This window comes from Hyla sarda, chromosome 8 (assembly GCF_029499605.1).
Source record: "Hyla sarda isolate aHylSar1 chromosome 8, aHylSar1.hap1, whole genome shotgun sequence".
In the NCBI taxonomy this organism is placed as follows: Eukaryota; Metazoa; Chordata; class Amphibia; order Anura; family Hylidae; genus Hyla; species Hyla sarda.
The window spans coordinates 130249719-130276792 of record NC_079196.1 but is presented as its reverse complement, the minus strand read 5'-3'; the positions used below and the strand labels follow the sequence as shown (position 1 = coordinate 130276792).

At 47.0% G+C, this 27074-nt stretch overlaps 1 protein-coding gene and 1 long non-coding RNA gene across 8 annotated transcripts in view; one reads left to right on the top strand and one right to left on the bottom strand.

Annotated features, from left to right (window-relative positions):
* LOC130284828 (glucose-1-phosphate thymidylyltransferase-like) overlaps positions 1–27074 on the bottom strand; it is a 548309-nt gene that overhangs the window by 268208 nt on the left and 253027 nt on the right. The gene's annotated exons all lie outside the window — the stretch shown is intronic.
* LOC130284832 (uncharacterized) overlaps positions 18181–27074 on the top strand; it is an 82009-nt gene continuing 73115 nt past the window's right edge. Inside the window, exons 1-2 of the long non-coding RNA XR_008847157.1 lie at positions 18181–18420; positions 23362–23473. This is a non-coding gene — a long non-coding RNA (uncharacterized LOC130284832). The remainder of the gene's footprint in view (positions 18421–23361; positions 23474–27074) is intronic.

Below are 27074 nucleotides of genomic sequence, written 5' to 3'. Positions count from 1 at the left end.
ATCAACACAACTTCTATCTGCAACACAAACTTGTAAATAACTCATGAAAGAATAAAGTTACGTTAAAACAAAGCACATCATTGTTTTTCTTGTGGAATTCCCAATAAGTTTGATGTGTCACATGACCCTCTTCCTATTGAAAAAACAAAAGTTGGATTCAAAATGGCTGACTTCAAAATGGCCACCATAGTCACCTCCCATCATGAAAAGTTTCCTCACTCACATATACTAATGTGCCACAAACAGGACGTTAATATCACCAACCATTCCCATTTTATTAAGGTGAATCCATATACCGTATATACTCGAGTATAAGCCGACCCGAATATAAGCCGAGGCCCCCAATTTCACCCCTAAAACCCAGGAAGCCGATGGCTGCCCGGGCTTGCTGGGAGTTGTAGTTTTGAAACATCTGGAGGTCCGCAGGTTGATGGCAGATAATTCACTCGAGTATAAGATGAGGGGGGTGTTTTCAGCACAAAAAAGCGTGCTGAAAAACTCGGCTTATACTAGAGTATATACGGTAAATGGCCCACCCTGTGCACAGAACAACTATATGACCGTATGCGTACTCCTGTGTCTGTATGTGTAGAATAAATTGAAGGAGCGTGTACACAGAATAACTATATGATACTATGCGTAGAATAAATTATAGGAGCGTGTGCACAGAATACCTTTCTGACCGTATGCAAGGAATAGATTATAGGAGCATGTGTGTCACGATGCCGGCTGGCAGGTAGTGGATCCTCTGTGCCAGAGAGGGATTGGCGTGGACCGTGCTAGTGGATCGGTTCTAAGCCACTACTGGTTTTCACCAGAGCCCGCCGCAAAGCGGGATGGTCTTGCTGCGGCGGTAGTGACCAGGTCGTATCCACTAGCAACGGCTCAACCTCTCTGGCTGCTGAAGATAGGCGCGGTACAAGGGAGTAGACAGAAGCAAGGTCGGACGTAGCAGAAGGTCGGGGCAGGCAGCAAGGATCGTAGTCAGGGGCAACGGCAGGAGGTCTGGAACACAGGCTAGGAACACACAAGGAACGCTTTCACTGGCACAATGGCAACAAGATCCGGCAAGGAAGTGCAGGGGAAGTGAGGTGATATAGGGAAGTGCACAGGTGAAGACACTAATTGGAATCACTGCGCCAATCAGCGGCGCAGTGGCCCTTTAAATCGCAAAGACCCGGCGCGCGCGCGCCCTAGGGAGCGGGGCCGCGCGCGCCGGGACAGGACCGAGGGAGAGCGAGTCAGGTACGGGAGCCGGGGTGGGCATCGCGAGCGGGCGCTACCCGCATCGCGAATCGCATCCCGGCTGGCAGCGGAATCGCAGCGCCCCGGGTCAGTGGATCTGACCGGAGCGCTGCAGCGGGGAGAGTGAAGCGAGCGCTCCGGGGAGGAGCGGGGACCCGGAGCGCTCGGCGTAACAGTACCCCCCCCCTTGGGTCTCCCCCTCTTCTTAGAGCCTGAGAACCTGAGGAGCAGACTTTTGTCTAGGATGTTGTCCTCAGGTTCCCAGGATCTCTCTTCAGGACCACAACCCTCCCAGTCCACTAAAAAAAAAGTTTTCCCTCTGACCTTTTTGGAAGCTAAGATCTCTTAGACAGAGAAGATGTCCGAGGAGCCGGAAACAGGAGTGGGAGGAACAGATTTGGGAGAAAAACGGTTGAGGATGAGTGGTTTGAGAAGAGAGACGTGAAAGGCATTAGGGATACGAAGAGAAGGAGGAAGAAGAAGTTTATAAGAGACAGGATTAATTTGACACAAAATTTTGAAAGGACCAAGATAGCGTGGTCCCAACTTGTAGCTAGGGACACGGAAGCGGACATATTTAGCGGAGAGCCATACCTTGTCTCCAGGGGAAAAAACGGGAGGAGCTCTTCTTTTCTTATCCGCGAACTTCTTCATGCGTGATGAAGCCTGTAAGAGAGAATTTTGGGTCTCTCTCCATATGATGGAAAGGTCACGAGAAATTTCATCCACAGCGGGCAGACCAGAGGGCAAGGGGGTAGGGAGGGGGGGAAGAGGGTGACGGCCGTACACCACGAAAAATGGGGATTTGGAGGAAGATTCAGAGACCCTGAAGTTATACGAGAATTCGGCCCATGGAAGGAGATCTGCCCAGTCATCCTGGCGGGAGGAAACAAAATGTCGCAAATAATCACCCAAGATCTGGTTAATTCTTTCTACTTGTCCATTGGACTGGGGATGATATGCAGAAGAAAAATTTAATTTAATCTTGAGTTGTTTACAGAGAGCCCTCCAGAATTTAGACACGAATTGGACGCCTCTATCCGAGACAATCTGCGTAGGCAACCCGTGAAGACGAAAAATGTGTACAAAAAATTGTTTAGCCAACTGAGGCGCAGAAGGAAGACCAGGAAGAGGGATGAAATGTGCCATTTTGGAGAATCGATCAACGACCACCCAAATAACAGTGTTGCCACGGGAAGGGGGTAAATCAGTAATAAAATCCATACCAATCAGAGACCAAGGCTGTTCGGGGACAGGCAGGGGATGAAGAAAACCAGCGGGCTTCTGGCGAGGAGTCTTATCCCGGGCACAGATAGTGCAGGCTCGCACAAAGTCCACAACATCCGTCTCCAGAGTCGGCCACCAATAGAAGCGGGAGATGAGTTGCACAGATTTCTTGATGCCCGCATGACCTGCGAGATGGGAGGAGTGACCCCATTTGAGGATTCCGAGGCGTCGGCGTGGAGAAACAAAGGTCTTTCCTGGAGGAGTTTGCCTGATGGAGGCAGGAGAAGTGGAGATCAGGCAGTCAGGTGGAATGATGTGTTGCGGAGAGAGTTCAACTTCTGAGGCATCCGAGGAACGAGAGAGAGCATCGGCCCTAATGTTCTTATCGGCAGGACGAAAGTGAATCTCAAAATTAAATCGGGCAAAGAACAGAGACCACCGGGCCTGGCGAGGATTCAGCCGTTGGGCAGACTGGAGGTAGGAGAGGTTCTTGTGGTCGGTGTAGATAATAACAGGAAAACTTGATCCCTCCAGCAGATGCCTCCATTCCTCAAGTGCTAATTTAATGGCTAGAAGCTCTCGATCCCCGATGGAGTAGTTCCTCTCCGCTGGAGAGAAGGTCCTAGAGAAAAAACCACAAGTGACAGCATGCCCGGAAGAATTTTTTTGTAGAAGAACAGCTCCAGCTCCCACTGAGGAGGCATCAACCTCCAATAGGAAGGGTTTGGAAGGGTCAGGTCTGGAGAGCACGGGAGCCGAAGAAAAGGCAGACTTGAGTCGTTTAAAGGCGTCTTCTGCTTGAGGAGGCCAAGACTTGGGATCAGCATTTTTTTTGGTTAAAGCCACGATAGGAGCCACAACGGTAGAAAAATGTGGAATATATTGCCTGTAATAATTGGCGAACCCCAAAAAGCGTTGGATAGCACGGAGTCCGGAGGGGCGTGGCCAATCTAAGACGGCAGAGAGTTTGTCTGGATCCATCTGTAGTCCCTGGCCAGAGACCAAATATCCTAGAAAAGGAAGAGATTGGCATTCAAACAGACATTTCTCAATTTTGGCATAGAGTTGATTGTCACGAAGTCTCTGAAGAACCATACGGACATGCTGGCGGTGTTCTTCTAGATTGGCAGAAAAAATTAGGATATCGTCCAGATATACAACAACACAGGAGTATAACAGATCACGAAAAATTTCATTAACAAAGTCTTGGAAGACGGCAGGGGCGTTGCACAGGCCAAAGGGCATGACCAGATACTCAAAGTGTCCATCTCTGGTGTTAAATGCCGTTTTCCACTCATCCCCCTCTCTGATGCGGATGAGGTTATATGCGCCTCTTAAGTCCAATTTAGTAAAGATGTGGGCACCTTGGAGGCGATCAAAGAGTTCAGAGATGAGGGGTAAGGGGTAGCGGTTCTTAACCGTGATTTTATTAAGACCGCGGTAGTCAATGCAAGGACGTAGGGAGCCATCTTTTTTGGACACAAAGAAAAATCCGGCTCCGGCAGGAGAGGAGGATTTACGGATAAAGCCCTTTTTTAGATTCTCCTGGACGTATTCAGACATGGCAAGAGTCTCTGGGGCAGAGAGAGGATAAATTCTGCCCCGGGGTGGAGTAGTGCCCGGGAGGAGGTCGATAGGACAATCATAAGGCCTGTGAGGAGGTAGAGTCTCAGCTTGTTTTTTGCAGAAAACATCCGCGAAGTCCATATAGGCCTTAGGGAGACCGGTTACTGGAGGAACCACAGAGTTACGGCAAGGGTTACTGGGAACCGGTTTTAGACAGTTCTTGGAACAAGAGGACCCCCAACTCTTGATCTCCCCAGTGGACCAATCCAGGGTTGGGGAATGAAGTTGAAGCCAGGGAAGTCCAAGGAGAATTTCCGAGGTGCAATTGGGGAGGACCAAAAGTTCAATCCTCTCGTGATGAGATCCGATGCTCATAAGAAGGGGCTCCGTGCGGAAACGTATGGTACAGTCCAATCTTTCATTGTTTACACAATTGATGTAAAGGGGTCTGGCGAGACTGGTCACTGGGATGTTGAACTTGTTGACGAGAGAGGCCAAAATAAAATTTCCTGCAGATCCAGAGTCCAAGAAGGCCACAGTAGAGAAGGAGAAGGCAGAGGCAGACATCCGCACAGGCACAGTAAGACGTGGAGAAGCAGAGTAGACATCAAGGACTGTCTCACCTTTGTGCGGAGTCAGCGTACGTCTTTCCAGGCGGGGAGGACGGATAGGACAATCCCTCAGGAAGTGTTCGGTACTAGCACAGTACAGGCAGAGGTTCTCCATACGGCGTCGTGTCCTCTCTTGAGGTGTCAGGCGAGACCGGTCGACCTGCATAGCCTCCACGGCGGGAGGCACAGGAACAGATTGCAGGGGACCAGAGGAGAGAGGAGCCGAGGAGAAGAAACGCCTCGTGCGAACAGAGTCCATATCTTGGCGGAGTTCCTGACGCCTTTCGGAAAAACGCATGTCGATGCGAGTGGCTAGGTGAATAAGTTCATGTAGATTAGCAGGAATTTCTCGTGCGGCCAGAACATCTTTAATGTTGCTGGATAGGCCTTTTTTAAAGGTCGCGCAGAGGGCCTCATTATTCCAGGATAATTCTGAAGCAAGAGTACGGAATTGTACGGCATACTCGCCAACGGAAGAATTACCCTGGACCAGGTTCAACAGGGCAGTCTCAGCAGAAGAGGCTCGGGCAGGTTCCTCAAAGACACTTCGGATTTCCGAGAAGAAGGAGTGTACAGAGGCAGTGACGGGGTCATTGCGGTCCCAGAGCGGTGTGGCCCAAGACAGGGCTTTTCCAGACAGAAGGCTGACTACGAAAGCCACCTTAGACCTTTCAGTGGGAAACAGGTCCGACATCATCTCCAGATGCAGGGAACATTGGGAAAGAAAGCCACGGCAAAACTTAGAGTCCCCATCAAATTTATCCGGCAAGGATAGGCGTAGACCAGGAGCGGCCACTCGCTGCGGAGGAGGTGCAGGAGCCGGTGGAGGAGATGACTGCTGAAGCTGTGGTAGTAACTGCTGTAGCATAACGGTCAGTTGAGACAGCTGTTGGCCTTGTTGCGCTATCTGTTGTGACTGCTGGGCGACCACCGTGGTAAGGTCAGCGACAACTGGCAGAGGAACTTCAGCGGGATCCATGGCCGGATCTACTGTCACGATGCCGGCTGGCAGGTAGTGGATCCTCTGTGCCAGAGAGGGATTGGCGTGGACCGTGCTAGTGGATCGGTTCTAAGCCACTACTGGTTTTCACCAGAGCCCGCCGCAAAGCGGGATGGTCTTGCTGCGGCGGTAGTGACCAGGTCGTATCCACTAGCAACGGCTCAACCTCTCTGGCTGCTGAAGATAGGCGCGGTACAAGGGAGTAGACAGAAGCAAGGTCGGACGTAGCAGAAGGTCGGGGCAGGCAGCAAGGATCGTAGTCAGGGGCAACGGCAGGAGGTCTGGAACACAGGCTAGGAACACACAAGGAACGCTTTCACTGGCACAATGGCAACAAGATCCGGCAAGGAAGTGCAGGGGAAGTGAGGTGATATAGGGAAGTGCACAGGTGAAGACACTAATTGGAATCACTGCGCCAATCAGCGGCGCAGTGGCCCTTTAAATCGCAAAGACCCGGCGCGCGCGCGCCCTAGGGAGCGGGGCCGCGCGCGCCGGGACAGGACCGAGGGAGAGCGAGTCAGGTACGGGAGCCGGGGTGCGCATCGCGAGCGGGCGCTACCCGCATCGCGAATCGCATCCCGGCTGGCAGCGGAATCGCAGCGCCCCGGGTCAGTGGATCTGACCGGAGCGCTGCAGCGGGGAGAGTGAAGCGAGCGCTCCGGGGAGGAGCGGGGACCCGGAGCGCTCGGCGTAACAATGTGCACAGAACAACTATATGACCGTATGCGTGGAATAAATTATAGGAGCGTGTGCACAGAACAACTATATGACCGTATGCGTAGAATAAATTATAGGAGTGTGAGCCCAGAACAACTATATGACCGTCTGCATAGTTCAAATTATAGGAGCATGTGCACACAATAACTAACTATATGACCGTATGCGTAGATGCGACTGAAAACAATAAATCTGAAACCTATCTCCTCAGCACAAAATTCTTCTAACACAAATATGCACCAAAATGCTGAATCTCATTGTACTTGCATCAGATCTCATGAAGGCCTTAAAGGGGTTATCCACCATAAGGTGATTTTAGTACGTACCTGGCAGACAGTAATGGACATGCACGTGTGCATGAACGAACCATATGCAAAGAACAAACTATATGTGCAAATGCCACCAAACCAAATGGATGAACATATGTACAGGACAAACCATATGAGTGTATGCACTGAAATGCCTAAGTATATGGACCTGAACAAACTATATGTGAGTATGCACAAATGAACTATGTGAATGTATGCACAGAATAAACTGTGTGCGCATACGCTTGGAATGCACTATGTGAGAAAATGCAAAGAAACTAACTATATGCGCGAATGCCCAGAACAAACTATTTGCACGTATGCCCAGAAAAACTACATGCACACATGTACCGAACAAACCATGCACATGTGTATGGAAACTATGAGCGACTGTACCAAACAAACTTGACAAACCTATACTCAGGAAAACTATATGCGCGCATGCGCAAAACAAAATGTATGTGCGTAAGTCTCGAACAAACTATATGAGTGTCCGCACCGGACAAACTTGATAAACGTATGCACAGAACAAACTATATGCACAAATGAAGTAAATTATATGACTACGTACTCATGTACATAACAATACTCTTTATACTGAACGAGCATATGTGCGGTATTAATGCTATGAACGTGCGAACAGCATAAACGCCAAGAGCGTATGTACAGCATAAATACTACTAGCGTATGTACAGTATAAATGCTACGAGCGAGTACACAGTATTAATGCTACAAGCGTATTTACAGTATAACACGTCCACTCTCAAAAAAGGGAATTTCCTGGCACTGCTACTTTAACAAAATAACTTAGGTGCGTTATTTTCTTACACAGTTTGTCAAGCACTTAACGTAGACTGTCTGTTGAGGTGGTGCTGCACGCTTAGAACCAATAGCCAAAATATGAATCCAGTAAAGAAGAAAGTAACGGAGCAATCACCACTCGGGATGCTGTAGACTGGTTCTTCTTTATTTTCTTTCAGTGCATGTAGACATAACTGTAAGTACAGGGAAGGTGGACCAGATCTTGTGCTGGGGGTTTCAGGTGATCACACGGGGCAACGGTCCTGTATCGGGCTGTTGCGATTCCTCGGGCCCCTGGCGTGTGATGTAACCGGACAGGTGTGTTTATATATCCTGTGGAAAACTTTATTACTTTTATTAAAAAACTGGTAATCCGTTCAGTACTCATTAGCAGCTGTATACTACAGACAATATTCTTTTCTGTCATGACCACAGTGCTCACTGCTGACACCTCTGTCCATGTCAGGAACTGTCCAGAGCAGAAGAAAATCCCCATAGCAAACATATTCTGCTCTGGACAGTTACTAAAATGTCAGCAGAGAGAACTGTGGTCGTGAAAGAAAAGAAATCCAAAAAGAAAAGAATTTCCTCTGTAGTATAAAGCTGCTAATAAAAGTACTGGAAGGATTAGGAATTTTTTATAGAAGTAATTAAAAAATCTGAGAAACAGGCTTCACTCACTCAGGAGCATGAGATCCTCAGCACTTCTGGACACCAGCATGTGTAAAATACAAAAGTTTTATTTAAACATGATAGGGGTAAAAACAGACCGACACGTTTCAGCAAACAAAAGCCTTTTTCAAGGTTTTCAGACAAATAAATATACACCTTTTTCAAGGTATTCAACAGAAACCCCTCCCCATTACACATCCCTCCCCAATTTGGAACTTGCCGTAACCCTTCATTTGCTGACTTGTAATGAACACTGCCACTATAAACAGAACTTCATAGACGTCTTAGTATACTGAAATGCTGGTTACTTGCAGGAATACATTGCCCATAGCAACCTTTGAATACATATAAAATAGAAAACCCACTTGACGTAACCCTTCATTTGCTGACTTGTAATGAACACTGCCACTGGTAACATCTTAGTATACTAAACGGCTGGTTACTGGCAGGAATACGTTGCCCATAGCAACCATTGAATAAATATAAAACCCACTTGACGTAACCCTTCGTTTTATAACTTGTAGTAAACACTATCATTGGTAACAGAACTTCATAGACGTCTTAGTATACATAAACAGCTAGTTACTTGTAAGAGGAGTATGTTGCCCATAGCAACCTTTGAATACATATTGAACTAACTTGCTGTAACCCTTCATTTGCTGACTGGTAAAGAATTCTACCAATGGTAACAAAGCTATATAGATGTCTTAATATAATGAACAGCTAGTTACCAGCAGTACAAGTACATTGCCAATGGCAACCTTTGAATGCATATTAACCCCTTAAGGACCCAGCCATTTTAAACCTTAGGACCCGGCTATTTTTTGAACATCTGACCACTGTAACTTTAAACATTAATAACTCTGGAATGCTTTTAGTTATCATTCTGATTCAGAGATTGTTTTTTCGTGACATGTTCTACTTTAACATAGTGGTAAAATTTTGTGGTACCTTGCATCCTTTCTTGGTGAAAAATCCCAAAATTTGATGAAAAATTTGAAAATTTAGCATTTTTCTAACTTTGAAGCTCTCTACTTGTAAGGAAAAGGGGTATTCCAATTTTTTTTTATTCACATATACAATATGTCTACTTTATGTTTCAATCACAAAATTGACGTGTTTTTACTTTTGGAAGACACCAGAGGTTTTCAAAGTTCAGCAGCAATTTTCCAATTTTTCACAAAATTTTCAAACTCACTATTTTTCAGGGACCAGTTCAGGTTTGAAGTGGATTTGAAGGGTCTTCATATTAGAAATACCCCATAAAAGACCCCATTATAAAGACTGCTCCCCCAAAAGTATTCAAAATGACATTCAGTCAGCGTTTTAACCCTTTAGGTGTTTCACAGGAATAACAGCAAAGTGAAGGAGAAAATTCACAATCTTCATTTTTTACACTCGCATTTTCTTGTAGACCCAATTTTTGAATTTTTACAAGGGGTAAAAGGAGAAAATGTATACTTTTATTTGTAGCCCAATTTCTCTCGAGTAAGCACATACCTCATATGTCTATGTAAAGTGTTCGGCGGACGCAGTAGAGGGCTCAGAAGCGAAGGAGCGACAAGGGGATTTTGGAGAGTACGTTTTTCAGAAATGGTTTTTGGGGGGCATGTTGCATTTAGGAAGCCCCTATGGTGCCAGAACAGCAAACAAAAAAAACACATGCCATACCATTTTGGAAACTAGACCCCTTGAGGAACGTAACAAGGAAATAAGTGAGCCTTAATACCCCACAGGTGTTTTACAACTTTTGCATATGTAAAAATAAATAAATAATGTTTTTCACTAAAATGTGTGTTTCCCCCCCAAATTTCACATTTATGCAAGGGTTAATAGCAGAAAATACCCCCCCAAAATTTGTAACCCCATCTCTTCTGAGTATGGAGGTACCCCATAAGTTGACCTGAAGTGCAATACGGGCGAACTACAATGCTTAGAAGAGAAGGAGTCATATTTGGCTTTTTGAGAGCAAATTTTGCTCAGGGGGCATGTCGCATTTAGGAAGCCCCTATAGTGCCAGGACAGCAAAACAACCTCCACATGGCATACCATTTTGGAAACTAGACCCCTTGAGGAACATAACAAGGGGTACAGTGAGCATTTACCACCCACTGGTGTCTGTCAGATCTTTGGAACAGTGGGCTGTACAACATTTTTTATTTGCACAGCCCATTGTTCCAAAGATCTGTCAGACACCAGTGGGGTGTAAATTCTCACTGCACCCCTCATTACATTCCGTGAGGGGTGTAGTTTCCGAAATGGGGTCACATGTGGGTTTGTTTTTTTTTGCGTTTGTCAAAACCGCTGTAACAATCAGCCACCCCTGTGCAAATCCCCTCAAATGTACATGGTGCACTCTCCCTTCTGGGCCTTGTTGTGCGCCCCCAGAGCACTTTGCGCCCACATATGGGGTATCTCCGTACTCAGGAGAAACTGCATTACAAATTTTGGGGGGCTTTTTTCCCTTTTACCTCTTGTAAAAAAATTTTTACACTAACATGCTGGTGTAGACCCCAACTTCACCTTTTCATAAGGGGTGAAAGGAGAAAAAGCCCCCCAAAATTTGTTAGGCAATTTCTCCTGAGTACGGCAATACCCATATGTGACCCTAAACTGTTGCCTTGAAATACGACAGGGCTCCGAAGTGAGAGTGCCATGTGCATTTGAGGCCTGAATTAGCGATTTGCATAGGGGTGGACATAGGGGTATTCTACGCCAGTGATTCCCAAACAGGGTGCCTCCAGCTGTTGCAAAACTCCCAGCATGCTTGGACAGTCAACAGGGGGGGCGGAGGGGGGAAATCTCCAGCTGTTGCAAAACTATAACTCCCAGCATGCAGAGTCTATCAGTGCATGCTGATAGTTATAGTTTTGCAACAGCTGGAGGCACACGGGTTGGGAAACACTGAGTTAGGAAACAGACAATGTTTCCCAACCAGTGTGCCTCCAGTTGTTGCAAAATCACAACTCCCAAACATTCTCAGGCGTGCTGTAAGTAGTAATTCGGCAACATCTTTAGAGCCAGATGTTGCCGAACTACAACTCCCAGCATGCTTGGAGTTGTAGTTTTGCAACATCTGGAGGACTACAGTTTGCAGACCACTAATACAGTGGTTCCCAATCTGTGCCCTTCCAGATGTTGCAAAACTACAACTCCCAGTATGCCAAAACTGTCCAGGCATGCTGGGAGTTGTAGCTCTGCAACATCTGAAGGGCCAGATGTTACAGAACTACAACTCCCAGCATGCCTGGACAATAAGGGCATGCTGAGGATGTGTAGTTTTGTAACATCTGGAAGGGCACAGTGGTCTCCAAACTATGGACCTCCAGATGTTGCAAAACTGCAACTCCCAGCATGCCCAGACGCCAAGGGCTGTCTGGGCATGCTGGGAGTTGTAGTATACAGGGTCCCATTACAGCAATGCATGTCGCTTTCCGGCGACGTGCATTGCTGTAAAGGGCCCGACTGCGGCTGAAGATCCACTCACCTGTCGCTGCCGCCGCCGGGATCCGGGTCTTCAGGGACGAGGTAAGTACCGGGGCCGGGCCCCAGCACTCCCCCGTCCCCAGCCGCATCCTCCGGTCTTCCTCCCGTCCTCTCCGGGGCTGGGCAGGGCGGGAGGAAGTAACCGCCCCCCACCTGCGATTGGTCGGTTAGCTAAACGACGGATCGCAGGGGATAGGAGGAGGTGGCAGGATTGCCACCTCGCTCCTAGTCTCCGGCATGGTCCTGGCTGGCTGTGACAACCGGGATCATGCAAAATTACCGGGCGGTCGGGTCCCAGAGACCCGATCAGCCCGGTATCGCCGCAGATCGCTGTTGTGATTTCAGCAGCGATTTGCGGCGATCGCCGACATGGGGGGCCTACATGGCCCCCCTCGGCGTTTACCCCGGATGCCTGCTGAACGATTTCAGCAGGCATCCGGTTCCGATCTCTGCCCGGCGGAGACCGGAATGTCTCAGGACGCATGCATACATCCTGGGTCCTTAAGTACCAGGGTCCCAAGACGTATTCATACGTCTTGGGTCCTGAACAGGTTAAACCAACTTGCCGTAACCCTTCATTTGCTAACTTGTAATAGACACTACCAATGGTAACAGAACTTCATTGACGTCTTAATATGCTGGTAGGTAATTACTTGCCCATAGCAACCTATGACCTAAAAAACCACCTAGCAAGAATCAAACTAATCACATCCATATAGACAACCACTGAAAACATTGTCTTATTTAACAAAAGAGAAGAACAAAAAGGAGTATATGAGTCAGTAAAACAACATTACATCAGATCTATAATTCATCCCCTCCGGTATCTTCATAATCCAATAGATCTCTCTCGTATGCAATTTGCGAACCCCATCTCCTCCTCTTGGTGATTTCATGACATGTTCAATAGGTGTAACCTTCATATAGGTGACGCTGCCTCCGTGTTAATCTCTAAAATGCTTGGACGCATCAGACAGTGGGCGTGTGTGAACACTGCCAAATGACCGTGCGCCCGCAATATGTTCTGAGATTCTACGTTTCAACTTACGGGTTGTGGACCCAATATACTGTTTTCTGTATTTCATGAAATGCAGTAAATACCATGGTCCGTTTTGATTGATATATAAAATTTTTAATAGGATAAATACAGTTGTTCGTATCAGAAAGGACATGTCCTGATTTCATCATATACCGGCATAATGGACAGCGAGACCTTCCACATGGGACACTACCATTGTATTTTAACCAAGTTTTGCCCTGATTTGTGTTTAACCTTTTAAGGACGCCGGGTGTATGCATACGCCCTGCATCCCGAGTCCTCAAGGACGTGGGGCGTATGCATACGCCCCTGGGAATTCCGGTCCCCGCCGCTAGCCGGTTGGGGACCGGACCGGAATGCCTGCTGAAATCATTCAGCAGGCATCCCGGCACATCGCCGGGGGGGGGTCCTGAGACCCCCCCCCCATGTCGGCGATCACAGAAAATCGCATGTCAATTCAGTCTCTGGTGACCCGATCACCAGGAAAATAGGGATGATCGGAGCTGATAATCCTGTGGGATAGGAACGAGGTCGCAGTGCTGCGATCTCCTCCTATCCCCTGCCATTGGTCAGAACTGATTCTTAACAATGGCAGGGCAGGACAGTGGTTTGCCATGGCAACCCCCCGTTCTGCCCACCTCTGGATGTCGAGGGGATCGTGGGAAGAAGATGGAGGCCGGTACATGCAGGAGAAGATGCCTGGGGATCCCCGATCGTCGCTGGAGACTGCTGGATCCTGGCTCAGGTAGGGAAACTACATGGGGGGGGGGAATGAAAGTGAATGTAAAGTCATCTTTACTGTGGCAACCACTAGAAAGGCCAAACTGCAACTCCCAGCATGCTGGGAGTTGTAGTTTTGAAACATCTGGAGGGTCACAGTTTGGAGACCACTGTTACAGTGGGGCCCAAACGGTAGCCCTCCAGATGTTGCCAAACTACAACTCTCAGCGTGCCTAGACTGCCCAGGCATGCTGGGAGTTGTAGTTCTGTGACATCTGTCCTTTCAGATTTAGCAATTTTCATGAAATTTTTGAAAATTGCTGCTATACTTTGAAGCCCTCTAATTTTTTCAAAAAACAAAAATATGTCCATTTTATGATGCCAACATAAAGTGGACATATTGTATTTGTGAATAAAAATAACATTTATTTGGAATATCCATTTTCCTTACAAGTAGAGAGCTTCAAAGTTAGAAAAATGCAACCTTTTCAAAATTTTCATGAAATTTGGGGATTTTTCACCAAAAAAGGATGCAAGTAAAGCCGAAAATTTACCACCAAAATAAAGTAGAATATGTCACTAAAAAAACTCAGAATCAGAATATTTGGTAAAAGCGTCCTTAAGGGGTTAAGGGATTTCTCACAAAATGGCTGGGTAAAATTCTATTACCAATGGTAGTGTTTCTCTTGGCAAAACAGCGCCATCCAGATTTGAATATTTCACACAATCTTGGAAAGCACCACTGGATTTTTTGCCGAACCCTCTGCATGGATTTGTGATGTCGAGTGCCTAGTCTTGCCCCCCCAGATATAGGTATTCTGATCTGGGTTTTGATCTGGCCATGGTCACATTACATTTCTTTGCAGATAAGGAAACTTACAAGTTAGAACCTAAATTACATAGGAAACCCATATCAGGTAATTCTTTATTACATGCTAACAGTAGTCACAAACATTATACCATCCAGAACCTCCCTGTTGGAGAACAATGGTTTCATCAGGAGGGCAGTATTATTAAAGAAAGACGTCTGAATAGGAGTTATCACCGTAGTACAATTTCTAGAGCAGAGGCCATTGCCAGATCAAAACCCAGATCACAATACCTATATCTGGGGGGCAAGACTAGGCACTTGATATCACAAATCCATGCAGAGGGTTCGTCAAAAAATCCAGTGGTGTTTTCCACTGTATTTTCTAATCAATTCACACAGATTAAAATTATTGTATACAATAATTTATCTATTCTGAAACAAGATTCACAGTTGTGTGAAATATTAACCCATTAAGGATGCAGGGTTTTTCAGTTTTTGCATTTTCTTTTTTCCTCATCACTTTCTAAAAATAATAACACTTTCAATTTTGCACCTAAAAATCCACATGATGGCTTATTTTTTGCACTACCAATTCTACTTTGTAAATGACATCAGTCATTTTACCCCAAAATCTATGGCAAAACGGAAATAAAAATCATTATGCGACAAAATGGAAGAAAAAAATCCATTTTGTAATTTTTGGGGGCTTCTGTTTCTATGCAGTAAAATTTTCAGTAAAAATGACACCTTATCTTTATTCTGTAGGTCCATACGGTTAAAATGATACCCTACTTATATACCGTATATACTCGAGTATAAGCCGAGTTTTTCAGCACGAAAAATCAGCATGACAACACCCTCCTCAGCTTATACTCGAGTGAACTCTCGACCCGCAGTGGTCTTCAACCTGCGGACCTCCAGAGGTTTCAAAACTACAACTCCCAGCAAGCCCGGGCAGCCATCGGCTGTCCTGGCTTGCTGGGAGTTGTAGTTTTGAAACCTCTGGAGGTCCGCAGGTTGAAGACCACTGCGGCCTTCGACATCATCCAGCCCCCTCTCACCCCCCTTTAGTTCTGTACAGTACTCACCTCCACTCGGCGCTGGTCCGGTGCTGCAGGACTGTCCGGAGAGGAGGTCGTCCGGTGGGATAGTGGTTCCGGGCTGCTATCTTCACCGGGGAGGCCTCTTCTAATCGCTTCGGACAAGGGGATGATGAAGGGGGGGGGGGTGTGGGATGATAACAAGAGGATGATGAAGGGGGGGTGTGGGATGATGAAGGGGGGTGGGGATGATGACAAGGGATGATGAAGGGGGGGGTGTGGGATGATTACAAGGGGATGATGAAGGGGGGGGTGTGGGATGATTACAAGGGGATGATGAAGGGGGGATGTGTGGGATGATGACAAGGGGATGATGACAGGTGATGATGATGATGAGCATGTTAATGACGGGTCTGGATGATGACAGGGGGGGATGATGTATTTCCCACCCTAGGCTTATACTCGAGTCAATAACATTTCCTGGGATTTTGGGTTGAAATTAGGGGTCTCGGCTTATACTCGGGTCGGCTTATACTCGAGTATATACGGTAGGTTTGATCTTGTATTACTTCTGAAAAAAATCATAACTACATGCAGAAAAATGTATCCGTTTAAAATTGTCTTATTCTGACCTCTATAACTTTTTAATTTTTCCATGTACGGGGCGGAATTTCTTGTGCCGTGATCTGAAGTTCTTATCGGTACCATTTTTGTTTTCATCGGATTTTTTGATCGCTTTTTATTCATTTCTTTTATGGTATAAGAAGTTAGCAAAAAATAAGCTATTTTGGACTTTGAAATTTCTTTCACGTACGCCATTGACCATGCGGTTTAATTAACAATATATTTTATAGTTCTGACATTTACACACGCAGCGATACCACGTATATTTATTTTTAGTTAAACTTTTTTTCTTATTGGGAAAAGGGGGGTGATTCAATCTTTTATTAGGAAAGGGGTTAAAAAGGTTTTTTTCCCCTTTCTTTGTAATGTTATAGCCCCCATAGGGGACTATAACATGCAGTACATTGATTCATCTAACTGATCACTGCCATTGCATTGCAATGGCAGGGATCAGTGTTATCGGCGGTTGACTGCTCAAGCCTGGATTTCAGCAATCAATCGCCGATCGGACACGCAGGAGGCAGGTAAGGGACCCTCCTGTTGTGTTCTAGCTGATTGGGACATTGCGATTTTACCGCGATGGTCCCGATCAGCCCCACTAAGCTGCCGGGAAGCTTTTACTTTCACCTTAGACGCGGCGATTAACTTTGATCTCCACTTCAAAAGAGTTAATGCCAGACATCAGTCCGATCGGCGATGTCCAGCATCAGCCAGGGGTCCTGGTTGCTTATAGCATCCTGCTGAGCGAGCATCATACCTCAGGAGCCGCATTTGGACGTTTATAAACGTTCATATGCGGCAAGGGGTTAAAATCTGGATGGCGCAGTGTTGCCAAGAGAAACACTACCATTGGTAATAGAATTTTACCCAGCCATTTCGTGAGAAATCCCTTAAACACAAATCAGGGCAATAAATGGTTAAAATACACTGGTAGTGTCCCACGTGGAAGGTCTCGCTGTACATTATGCTGGTATATGACGAAATCAGGACATGTCATTTCTGATACTAACAACTGTATTTATCCTATTAAAACTTATTTATCAATCGAAACAGACCATGTGGTTTAATGCTTTTCATGTATGGAATGCAGAAAACAGTATATTGGGTCCACAACCCATAAGTTGAAAGGTAGAATCTCAGAACATGCTGCGGGCGCATGGTCAGTGGGCAGTGTTCAAACACGCGCACTGTCCGATGCGTCCAAGCATTTTAGAGATGAACACGGAGGCAGTGTTGCCCATATGAAGGTTACACCTGTTGAAAATGTCATGAAATCACCAAGAGGAGGAGATAGGGTTAGCAAATTGCATAAGAGAGAGATCTATTGGATTATGAAAATGGCAACCCGAGCACCGGAGGGGATGAATTATAGATCTGATGTAATGTTGTTTTACTGACTCATACACTCCTTTTTGTTCTTCTCTTTTGTTAAATAAGACAATGTTTTCAGTGGTGGTCTATATGGATGTGATTAGTTTGGTTCTTGCTAGGTGGTTTTTTGGGTCATAGGTTGCTATGGGCAACATACTTCTGCAAGTAATTTCCTACCAGCATATTAAAACGTCTATGAAGTTCTGTTACCATTGGTAGTGTCAATTACAAGTTAGCAAATGAAGGGTCATGGTAAGTTGGTTTAATATGCATTCAAAGGTGGCCATTGGCAACGTACTTCTGCTGGTAACTAACTGTTCAGTATATTAAGACTTCTATGTAGTTTTGTTACCATTGGTAGTATTCATTACCAGTCAGCAAATGAAGGGTTACAGCAAGTTGGTTCAATATTTATTCAAAGGTTGCTATGGGCAATGTACTCTTGCAAGTAACTAGCAGTTCAGTATACTGAGATGTCTATAAAGTTCTGTTACCAATGGTAGTGTTTACTACAAGTCAGCAAATGAAGGGTTACGCCAAGTGGGTTTTATATTTTTCATATTTATTCAAAGGTTGCTATGGGCAACATATTCCTGCAAGTAACCAGCCGTTTAGCTTACTAAGACGTCTATGAAGTTCTGTTACCAGTGGCCGTGTTCATTACAAGTCAGCAAATGAAGGGTTACGTCAAGTGGGTTTTCTATTTTATATGTATTCACAGGTAGCTATGGGCTATGTATTCCTGCAAGTAACCAGCGTTTCAGTATACTAAGACGTCTATGAAGTTCTGTTGCCAGTGGCAGTGTTCATTACAAGTCAGCAAATGAAGGGTTACGGCAAGTTACAAATTGGGAAGGGATGTGCTAATGGGGAGGGGTTTCTGTTACAATGGGTATATTTATTCAGCTGGATATTTTCTCCCAGTGAGGATCTTGAAAAAGCCTTTAGCTTGCCGAAATACGTTGGACTGTTTTTTTTACCACAATTTGTACCCCTATCATGTTTTTATATTGAAGAAAGAAATAAAGCTTTTGTATTTTACACATGCTGGTATCCAGAAGTGCTGAGGATCTCATGTTCCTGAGTGAGTGAAGCCTGTTTCTCTGTCTACCTTGTTTGCGGCAGCAACACCCTGACAGCACCTGGACCAGTGGGGGATCGTAAGTTTGTTCATGGGAGTAGGTGAGCAAACTCTTTCTTTTTTGTTTTTGAATTTAAAAATCTGTTTAACTTTCTGGCAACAGTTGATTTAAAAAAAATAGCTTTCCACCGGAGTACCCCTTTAAGGATCCTTCGAGCTTGGCCCCTCTTGATAGTTCTGAGCTGGGTGGTGGGTGGGTTGTGTTAATTGTTAGTTGTGCTTGCTTTGGGCTTGGCATTCTTTTAACTTGTATAGTTGTATTTAGGGTATAGGTCTGCACTAGTGTTGGGGAGTGGATGTTTCTTCTATTCTTGTTAGTGTTAGACAAAGAGTTTGTGGGAATGTTTAGTTGTTTGCCTTTTTACTCAGTTTTTTGTTTGTGTTTTTTACTCAGTTTTTTGTCTGTTTGTCTTTGTGTTGGTTGTTTGCAGTGTGAATGGTCTCCGTGCTCTCCCTCCCTCTGCTGCTACTTTTTCCTCTTGCTTCTCCTGATTTCTTTTTCTGTATCCGTCATCATGGGGACTGCCAGTTGTATGTTGAAATGTCTTTGGCCTAAATTCTAAATTTTTGTCAGTATTCGGCAGGCTGGAGGTGGATCCTCTGTGTCAGAGAGGGATTGGCGTGGACCGTGTCGGTGGACCGGTTCTAAGTTGCTACTGGTTTTCACCAGAGCCCGCCGCAAAGCGGGATGGACTTGGAGCGGCGGTAGCAATCAGTTCGTATCCACCGGCAACGGCTCAACCTTTCTGACTGCTGAGATATGCGCGGTACAAGGCATAAGACAAGAGCAGGGTCGGACGTAGCAGAAGGTCAGGGCAGGCAGCAAGGATCGTAGTCAGGGGCAACGGCAAGGAGGTCTGGAACACACAAGGAACGCATTCACTGGCACAATGGCAACAAGATCCGGCAAGGAAGTGTAGGGGAAGTGAGGTAATATAGCGAAGTACACAGGTGAAGACACTAATTAAAACCCATGCGCCAATCAGTGGCGCACCGGCCCTTTAAATTGCAAAGACCCGGCGCGCGCGCGCCCTAGGGAGCGGGGCCGCGCACGCCGGGGCAGCACAGATGGGGAGCGAGTCTGGTAAGCGGGTCGGGATGCGCACCGCGAGCGGGCGCGTCCCGCATCGCATCCCGGCTGGAGACATTATCCGCAGCGCACCCGGTCAGCGGGTCTGACCGGGGCGCTGCGAACAGGAGAACGCTGTGAGCGCTCCGGGGAGAAGCGGGGACCCGGAGCGCTCGGCGTAACAGTACCCCCCCCCCCTTGGGTCTCCCCCTCTTTTTAGAACCTGAGAATTTGTGGATAAGGTCCTTGTCAAGGATGTTGTCCTCGGGTTCCCATGACCTCTCCTCCGGGCCGCAATTCTCGCAATCTACAAGATTTTTTTTTTTACCTCTGACCGTCTTGGGTGCCAGAATTTCTTTAACCGAGAAGATGTCAGAGGACCCGGAAACAGGAGTAGTAGCAACAACCTTAGGAGAGAAGCGGTTAAGAAGCATTAGGAATACGGAGAGAAGTAGGAAGAAGGAGTTTGTAGGAGACAGGGTTGATTTGGCATTTGATTTTAATAGGACCAAGATAACGTGGTCCCAGTTTATAACTGGGGACACGAAAGCGGACATACTTGGCAGAGAGCCACTTTGTCTCCAGGAGAAAAGACAGGAGGAGTTCTTCTTTTTTTGTCGGCATGTTTTTTCATCCGGGATGAGGCCTGTAGGAGAGATTTTTGAGTCTCTTTCCAGATGGTGGAGAAGTCGCCAGTTCACCTCATCAACAGCGGGCAAACCAGAAGGCATGGGAGTGGGGAGGGGGGGGGGAAGAGGGTGACGGCCGTACACCACAAAGAATGGGGATTTAGCGGAAGACTCAGAGACTTTGAAATTGTACGAGAATTCGGCCCATGGTAGGAGATCGGCCCAGTCATCCTGGCGGGAGGAAACAAAATGTCGCAAATAGTCACCAAGAACCTGATTAACTCTTTCCACTTGCCCATTGGGTATATAATAGATCACGAAAAATTTTCATTTACAAAGTCCTGGAAGACGGCAGGGGCGTTGCAAAGCCCAAAAGGCATAACCAGATATTCAAAATGTCCATCTCTGGTGTTAAACACGGTCTTCCACTCGTCCCCTTCCCTGATGCGGATGAGATTATATGCACCTCTTAAATCCAATTTGGTAAAGATGTTGGCGCCACGTAGGCGGTCAAAGAGTTCGGAGATAAGAGGTAGGGGATAGCGGTTTTTTATAGTGATTTTATTAAGACCGCGGTAATCAATGCAAGGTCGTAAGGAGCCGTCTTTTTTGGAGACTAAGAAGAATCCAGCTCCGGCAGGGGAGGAAGACTTGCGGATAAATCCCCTTTTTAAATTTTCTTGGATGTACTTCGTCATGGCTTGTGTTTCCGGAGCAGACAGAGGATAGATTCTACCCCGGGGTGGAGTAGTACCAGGGAGGAGGTCAATAGGACAGTCATAAGGCCTGTGAGGAGGCAAAGTCTCTGCTTGTTTTTTGCAAAAAACATCAGCATAGGCCTTGGGGAGACCTGGTATCGGAGGAGCCATAGGGTTTTGACTGACAGGACTGGGAGCAGACATAAGGCACTTTTTGTGGCAAGTAGTACCCCAGTTCTTGATCTCCCCGGTGGTCCAATCGAGGGTAGGGGAATGGCGTTGAAGCCAAGGTAGTCCAAGAAGAATTTCAGAAGTGCAGTTAGAGAGGACCAGAAATTCAATCTTTTCATGATGGGGTCCAATGCACATTAAGAGGGGTTCCGTGCGGTAACGCACAGTACAGTCCAATCTTTCACCATTAACAGAGGCGATGTAGAGGGGTCTGGCGAGACTGGTCACTGGGATGTTGAACCTGTTAACGAAAGAGGCCAAAATAAAATTTCCTGCAGATCCGGAATCCAAGAAGGCCACAGCTGAGAAGGAGAAGGTAGAAGAAGAAATCCGCACAGGCACAGTAAGACGTAGAGAAGCAGAGTTCACACCTAGAGCTGTCTCACCTTTGTGCGGAATCGGTGTGCGTCTTTCCTGATGTGGAGGTCGGATAGGACAATCCTTCAAGAAGTGTTCGGTACTGGCACAGTACAGGCATAGGTTCTCAATGCGGTGGCGTGTCCTCTCTTGAGGTGTCAGGCGAGACCGGTCTACTTGCATAGCCTCCACGGCGGAAGGCACAGGAACAGATTGCAGCGGACCAGAGAAGAGAGGAGCCGGGGAGAGAAACCGCCTCGTGCGAACAAAGTCCATATCCTGGCGGAGCTCCTGGCGCCTTTCGGAAAAATGCATGTCAATGCGGGTGGCCCGATGAATAAGTTCATGCAGGTTAGCAGGGATTTCTCGTGCGGTCAGCACATCTTTGATGTTACTGGATAGGCCTTTTTTGAAGGTCGCGCAGAGGGCCTCGTTATTCCAGGACAATTTGGAGGCGAGAGTACGGAATCGGATGGCGTACTCGCCAACAGAAGAATTACCCTGGACCAGGTTCAGCAGGGCAGTCTCGGCAGAAGAGGCTCAGGCTGGTTCCTCGAAGACCCTTCAAATCTCCGTGAAGAAAGAGTGTACAGAGGCAGTGACAGGATCATTGTGGTCCCAGAGCGGTGTGGCCCATGACAGGGCTTTCCCAGACAGAAGGCTGACCACGAAAGCCACCTTTGAAATTTCAGTTGGAAATTGGTCCGACATCATCTCCAAATGCAGGGAACATTGCGAGAGAAAACCACGGCAAAGTTTAGAGTCCCCATCAAACTTGTCCGGCAATGATAAACGGAGGCTGGATGCGGCCACTTGCTGCGGAGGAGGTGCAGGAGCTGGTTGAGGAGATGGTTGCTGAAGCTGTGGTAGAAGCTGCTGTAGCATCACAGTTAGTTGAGTCAGCTGGTGGCCTTGTTGCGCTATCTGTTGCGACTGCTGGGCGACCACCGTGGTAAGGTCAGCGACAACTGGCATCGGGACCTCAGCGGGATCCATGGCCGGATCTACTGTCAGGATTCGGCAGGCTGGAGGTATATCCTCTGTGTCAGAGAGGGATTGGCGTGGACCGTGTCGGTGGACCGGTTCTAAGTTGCTACTGGTTTTCACCAGAGCCCGCGGCAAAGCGGGATGGACTTGCAGCGGCGGTAGCAACCAGGTCGTATCCACCGGCAACAGCTCAACCTCTCTGACTGCTGAGATATGCGCGGTACAAGGGATTAGACAAGAGCAGGGTCGGACGTAGCAGAAGGTCAGGGCAGGCAGCAGGGATCGTAGTCAGGGGCAACGGCAAGGAGGTCTGGAACACAGGCTAGGAACACCCAAGGAATGCTTTCACTGGCACAATGGCAACAAGATCCGGCAAGGAAGTGTAGGGGAAGTGAGGTAATATAGGGAAGTACACAGGTGGCGCACCGGCCCTTTAAATCGCAAAGACCCGGCGCCTGCGCGCCCTAGGGAGCGGGGCCGCGCACGCCGGGGCAGCACAGACAGGGAGCGAGTCTGGTAAGCGGATCGGGATGCGCACCGCGAGCGGGCGCGTCCCGCATCGCAAATCGCATCCTGGCTGGGGACATTTTCGCAGCGCACCCGGTCAGCGGGCGCTCCGGGGAGGAGCGGGGACCCGGAGCGCTCGGAGTAACAATTTTAAGAGGGTTCTTTGGGTGGATTTTGTGAAACATCAGTCCCCTAATTTAATATGCCTTCAGGAGACTCATATCACTGGACAGAAGGTTTTGGTCCTTAAGAGGGCTTGGATAGCAAGGGGTTATCCTGCTTCTTATTCTAACTTTGCAAGAAGGTTTCGGTCTAAGTCTCTTAATCATTGCCTCTGGTTGTGTCTGAGGCTGTGTGTGATCACTTTGTGAGGTTTGTAATTTTGCACTGTACTGTTAAATCTCTTAGTTTACTTCTGATGTCTGTCTATGTTTCTCCTCTGTTCCAGATCTCTATCCTGGAGTTGATTACAGATAGGCTTGTTTCTTTCTCCTCTTTTTGTAGGGGACTTCAATGTGGCTCTTGATCCTCTAGTCGATTGCACCACCGCTGCTGATCCTGGCTTTTCTTTATTCACTTCATGGCAGCTGACGCTGGGCCTCAATGACCTCTGGAGGTAAAAGTACCAGACTGAGTCAATTTTTTCCATCTATTCCGTGGCCCACAAGTCCTTCTCCCGAAGGGACTTGGCCTTGGTGTCGGCAGATCTTCTCCAGGCGATAAGAGATATTTCTTATACCAGTAGAGGGATCTCAGAACATTCTGCCATAGTCCTTATCCTTAATTTAGGCCCCTGTCCTACATCTGGGCATGCACCCTGGGTGGTCACAATCTGAGGCTTTGGGGGTTTCTCATATGGATAATTGGGTGTATAACATTTCTCACCCTGATACCCTGGTTCAGTGGGATGCCTATAAAGCCACGATGCGGGGAGCCTTTATTGCGGGACTCGCTGGTCAGAGGGAGATCAGATCGACTAGAGAGGGCATTGCAGTCGGAGGTTGATAACGAGCGGGTCTGGGCTAAAGCACAGCGGTCTCTTGGTTATCCAATGAGGTAGAGTTCAGTTGAAATTGTCTGATAGAGAGGTGTCCCTTTTTGAGTATGGAGACAGAAATGCGAAGCTCCTTGCTTATTTGGCGGTGACGAGTCGTCGTGTGGCATCAATTCCCTGTGTACAGGACGCAGCTGGGTCTCTGGTGTCAGATCCCCTGCTATTACCTCTGTGTTTTATAACTTCTACTGTTTTCTTTACTCCTCTCAATCTCGTTCTGATACAAGTGAGATTCTTTCTTTTTTGGTCGGGTTGTCCTTTCCTCCTCTTAGTCGAGCACAGACTGATGTGATAGATGTCTCCTTTACAGTTGAGCAGGTGACGCAGACGATCAGAGATCTTGAGACCTGTACGGCCATGAGACCAATTCAGATCGGCGATTCCGGGCTGATCAGGTCTTTGGTGACCCGATAGCCTGGAAAATAGGGATGATCAGAGCTGTCAGAGACAGCTCCGACCATCCTGAAAGATAGGAGCGAGGTGGCAGTGGTGCCACCTGCTCCTATCCCCTGCGATTGGCCGATCAGGACTGACCAGAGAATTGCAGGGCAGGGGTGGGGGGTGACAGTTGAGATTCCCCACTCTGCCAACCCCTGGAAGCCCGTACAGAGTGAGGGAAGATGGCAGAAGGTACCTTTGACACGCAGGGATCGGCGGCAGGTACCTTTGGCACGCGGGGACCGGTGGCAGGTACCTTGAGCCGCACCGTCAGAGGTAGCAGTGAAGTGATCTTCACTGCTGCTTCTATTTGTTTCAAAACTACAACTTGTAGTTTTGCAACATCTGGAGGGCCACAGTTTGGGGACAACTGTGTTCTTCCAAATGTGGCAGAACTACAACTGTCAGCATGCCCAGACAGTCCAGGCATGCTGGAAGTTGTAGTTCTGTAACATCTGGCACTTCAGATGTTGCAGAACTACAACTCCCAGCATGCCTGGACAGTCTTAGCATGCTGGGAGTTGTAGTTTTGCAACATCTGGAAGGGCACTATTAGGAGACCACTATACAGTGGTGTCCAAACTGTAGCGCTACAGATGTCAATTCAAAGCATGCCAAAACTGTCCAGGCATGCTGGGAGTTGTGGTTCGGCAACATCTGACCCTTCATATGTTGCTGAACTTCAACTCACAGCTTGCCTGGGCGTGCTAGTCTGGGCGTGCTTGGAGTTGAAGTTTTGCAACTTCACAGTGGCCTCCAAACTGTTCTCCTCCAGTTGTTGCATAACTACAACTCCCAACATGCCCTTCGGCTGTCTGGGCATGCTTTGAGTTGTAGTTTTGCAACAAATGGAGGAACACTGGTTGGGAAACATTGTATTTTTCCTAACTCAGTGTTCCCCAACCCATGTGTCTCCTGCTGTTGCAAAACTATAACTCCCAGCATGCACTGACAGACCATGCATGCTGGGAGTTGTAGTTTTGAAGCAGCTGGAGGCACATGGGTTGGGAAACATTGAGCTAGAAAACAGACAGACAGTGGTGCAGAAACACTTGGGTAGTCTGTTACCTAACTCAGTGTTTCCCAATCCCAACTAGTGTGCCTCTAGCTGTTGCATAATTACAACTCCCAGCATGCAGAGTCTGTCAGTGCATTCTGGGAGTTGTAGTTTTGTACAGGGTACATTCACACAGGCGGGGGTTTACCGCAAGTTTCCCGCTTCAAGTTTGAGATGCGGCCAATTTTCCGTTGGAGCGGAAAACTCATTGTAAACCCCTGCCCATGTGAATGTACCCTAAAAACACTACACTACACTAACCCTAAATAAAGAGTAAAATACAACATATACACTAGACCCTTACATTGTCGCGCCCCCCCAATAAAAATTTAAAAAATCTTGTACGTCAGTTTTTCCAAAACAAAGCCTCCAGCTGTTGCTAAATAACTCCCAGTATTGCCAGACAGCCATGGACTGTCCAGGCATGTTGGGAGTTTTGCAACACCTGGTGGCACCCTGTCCGGGAACACCCCTATGAAAATCCCTAATTTAGGCCTCAAATGCGCATGGCACTCTCTCCCTTCGGAGCCCTGGCGTATTTCAAGGCAACAGTTTAGGGCCACACATGGGTCATCTCCGTACTCGGGAGAAATTGCGCTACAAATTTTTGGTGGCTTTTTCTCCTTTTACCCCTTATGAAAAGGTAAAGTTGGGATCTACACCAGCATGTTAGCGTAATTTTTTTTTTACACCAACATGCCCATACTTTTCATTTTCATAAGAGGTAGAAGGAAAAAAAGGCCCCCAAAATTTGTAACACAATTTCTCCCAAGTACGGAAATACAAGATATGTGGACGTAAAATGCTCTGCGGCACACAACATGGCTCAGGAGTGAGAGCACACTATGTACATTTGAGGCCTAAACTGGTGATTTGCACAGGGGTGGGTGCTGGTTACAGCGGTTCTGACATAAAATCAAAAAAATAAATACCCACATGGACCCCATTTCGCAAACTATACCCCTCACGGAAAGTAACAAGGGGTACAGTGAGCATTTACACCACACAGGTGTCTGACAGATTTTTTAAACAGAGGTCGGTGAAAATGAAATTTTTTTTTTTTAATTTGCACAGTTCACTGTTACAAAGATCTGTCAAATGCCAGTGGCATGTAAATGCTCACTGCACCTTACGTTCCGTGAGGGGTGTAGTTTCCGAAATGGGGTCACATGTGGGGGGGGGGGTGTTCACCGTTCTGGCACCATGTTGGCTTTGTAAACGCACATGGCCCCAGACTTCTAGTCCAACCAAATACAAAATTCCATTGTCGCTCCCTCCCTTCTGAGCATTGTAGGGCACCCACAGAGCAATTTTTTTTTTTCTCCTTTTACCCCTTGTAAAAATAAAAAAAATATGGGTTTACAGGAACAGGTTAGTGTAAAAAATGAAGATTTTTAATTTTCTCCTTCACCTTGCTGCTATTCCTGGGAAACACCTAAAGGGTTAACAAACTTTCTGAATGTAATTTTTAATACATTGAGGGGTGCAGTTTTCATAATGGGGTTAATTATGGGGTATTTCTAACATAAAGACCCTCAAATTCACTTCAAAACCGAACTGGTCCCTAAAATAATCAGATTTTGAAATTTACTTGAAAAATTGGAAAATTGCTGCTTTACTTTGAAGCCCTCTGATGTCTTCAAAAAGTAAAAACATGTAAACTTTATG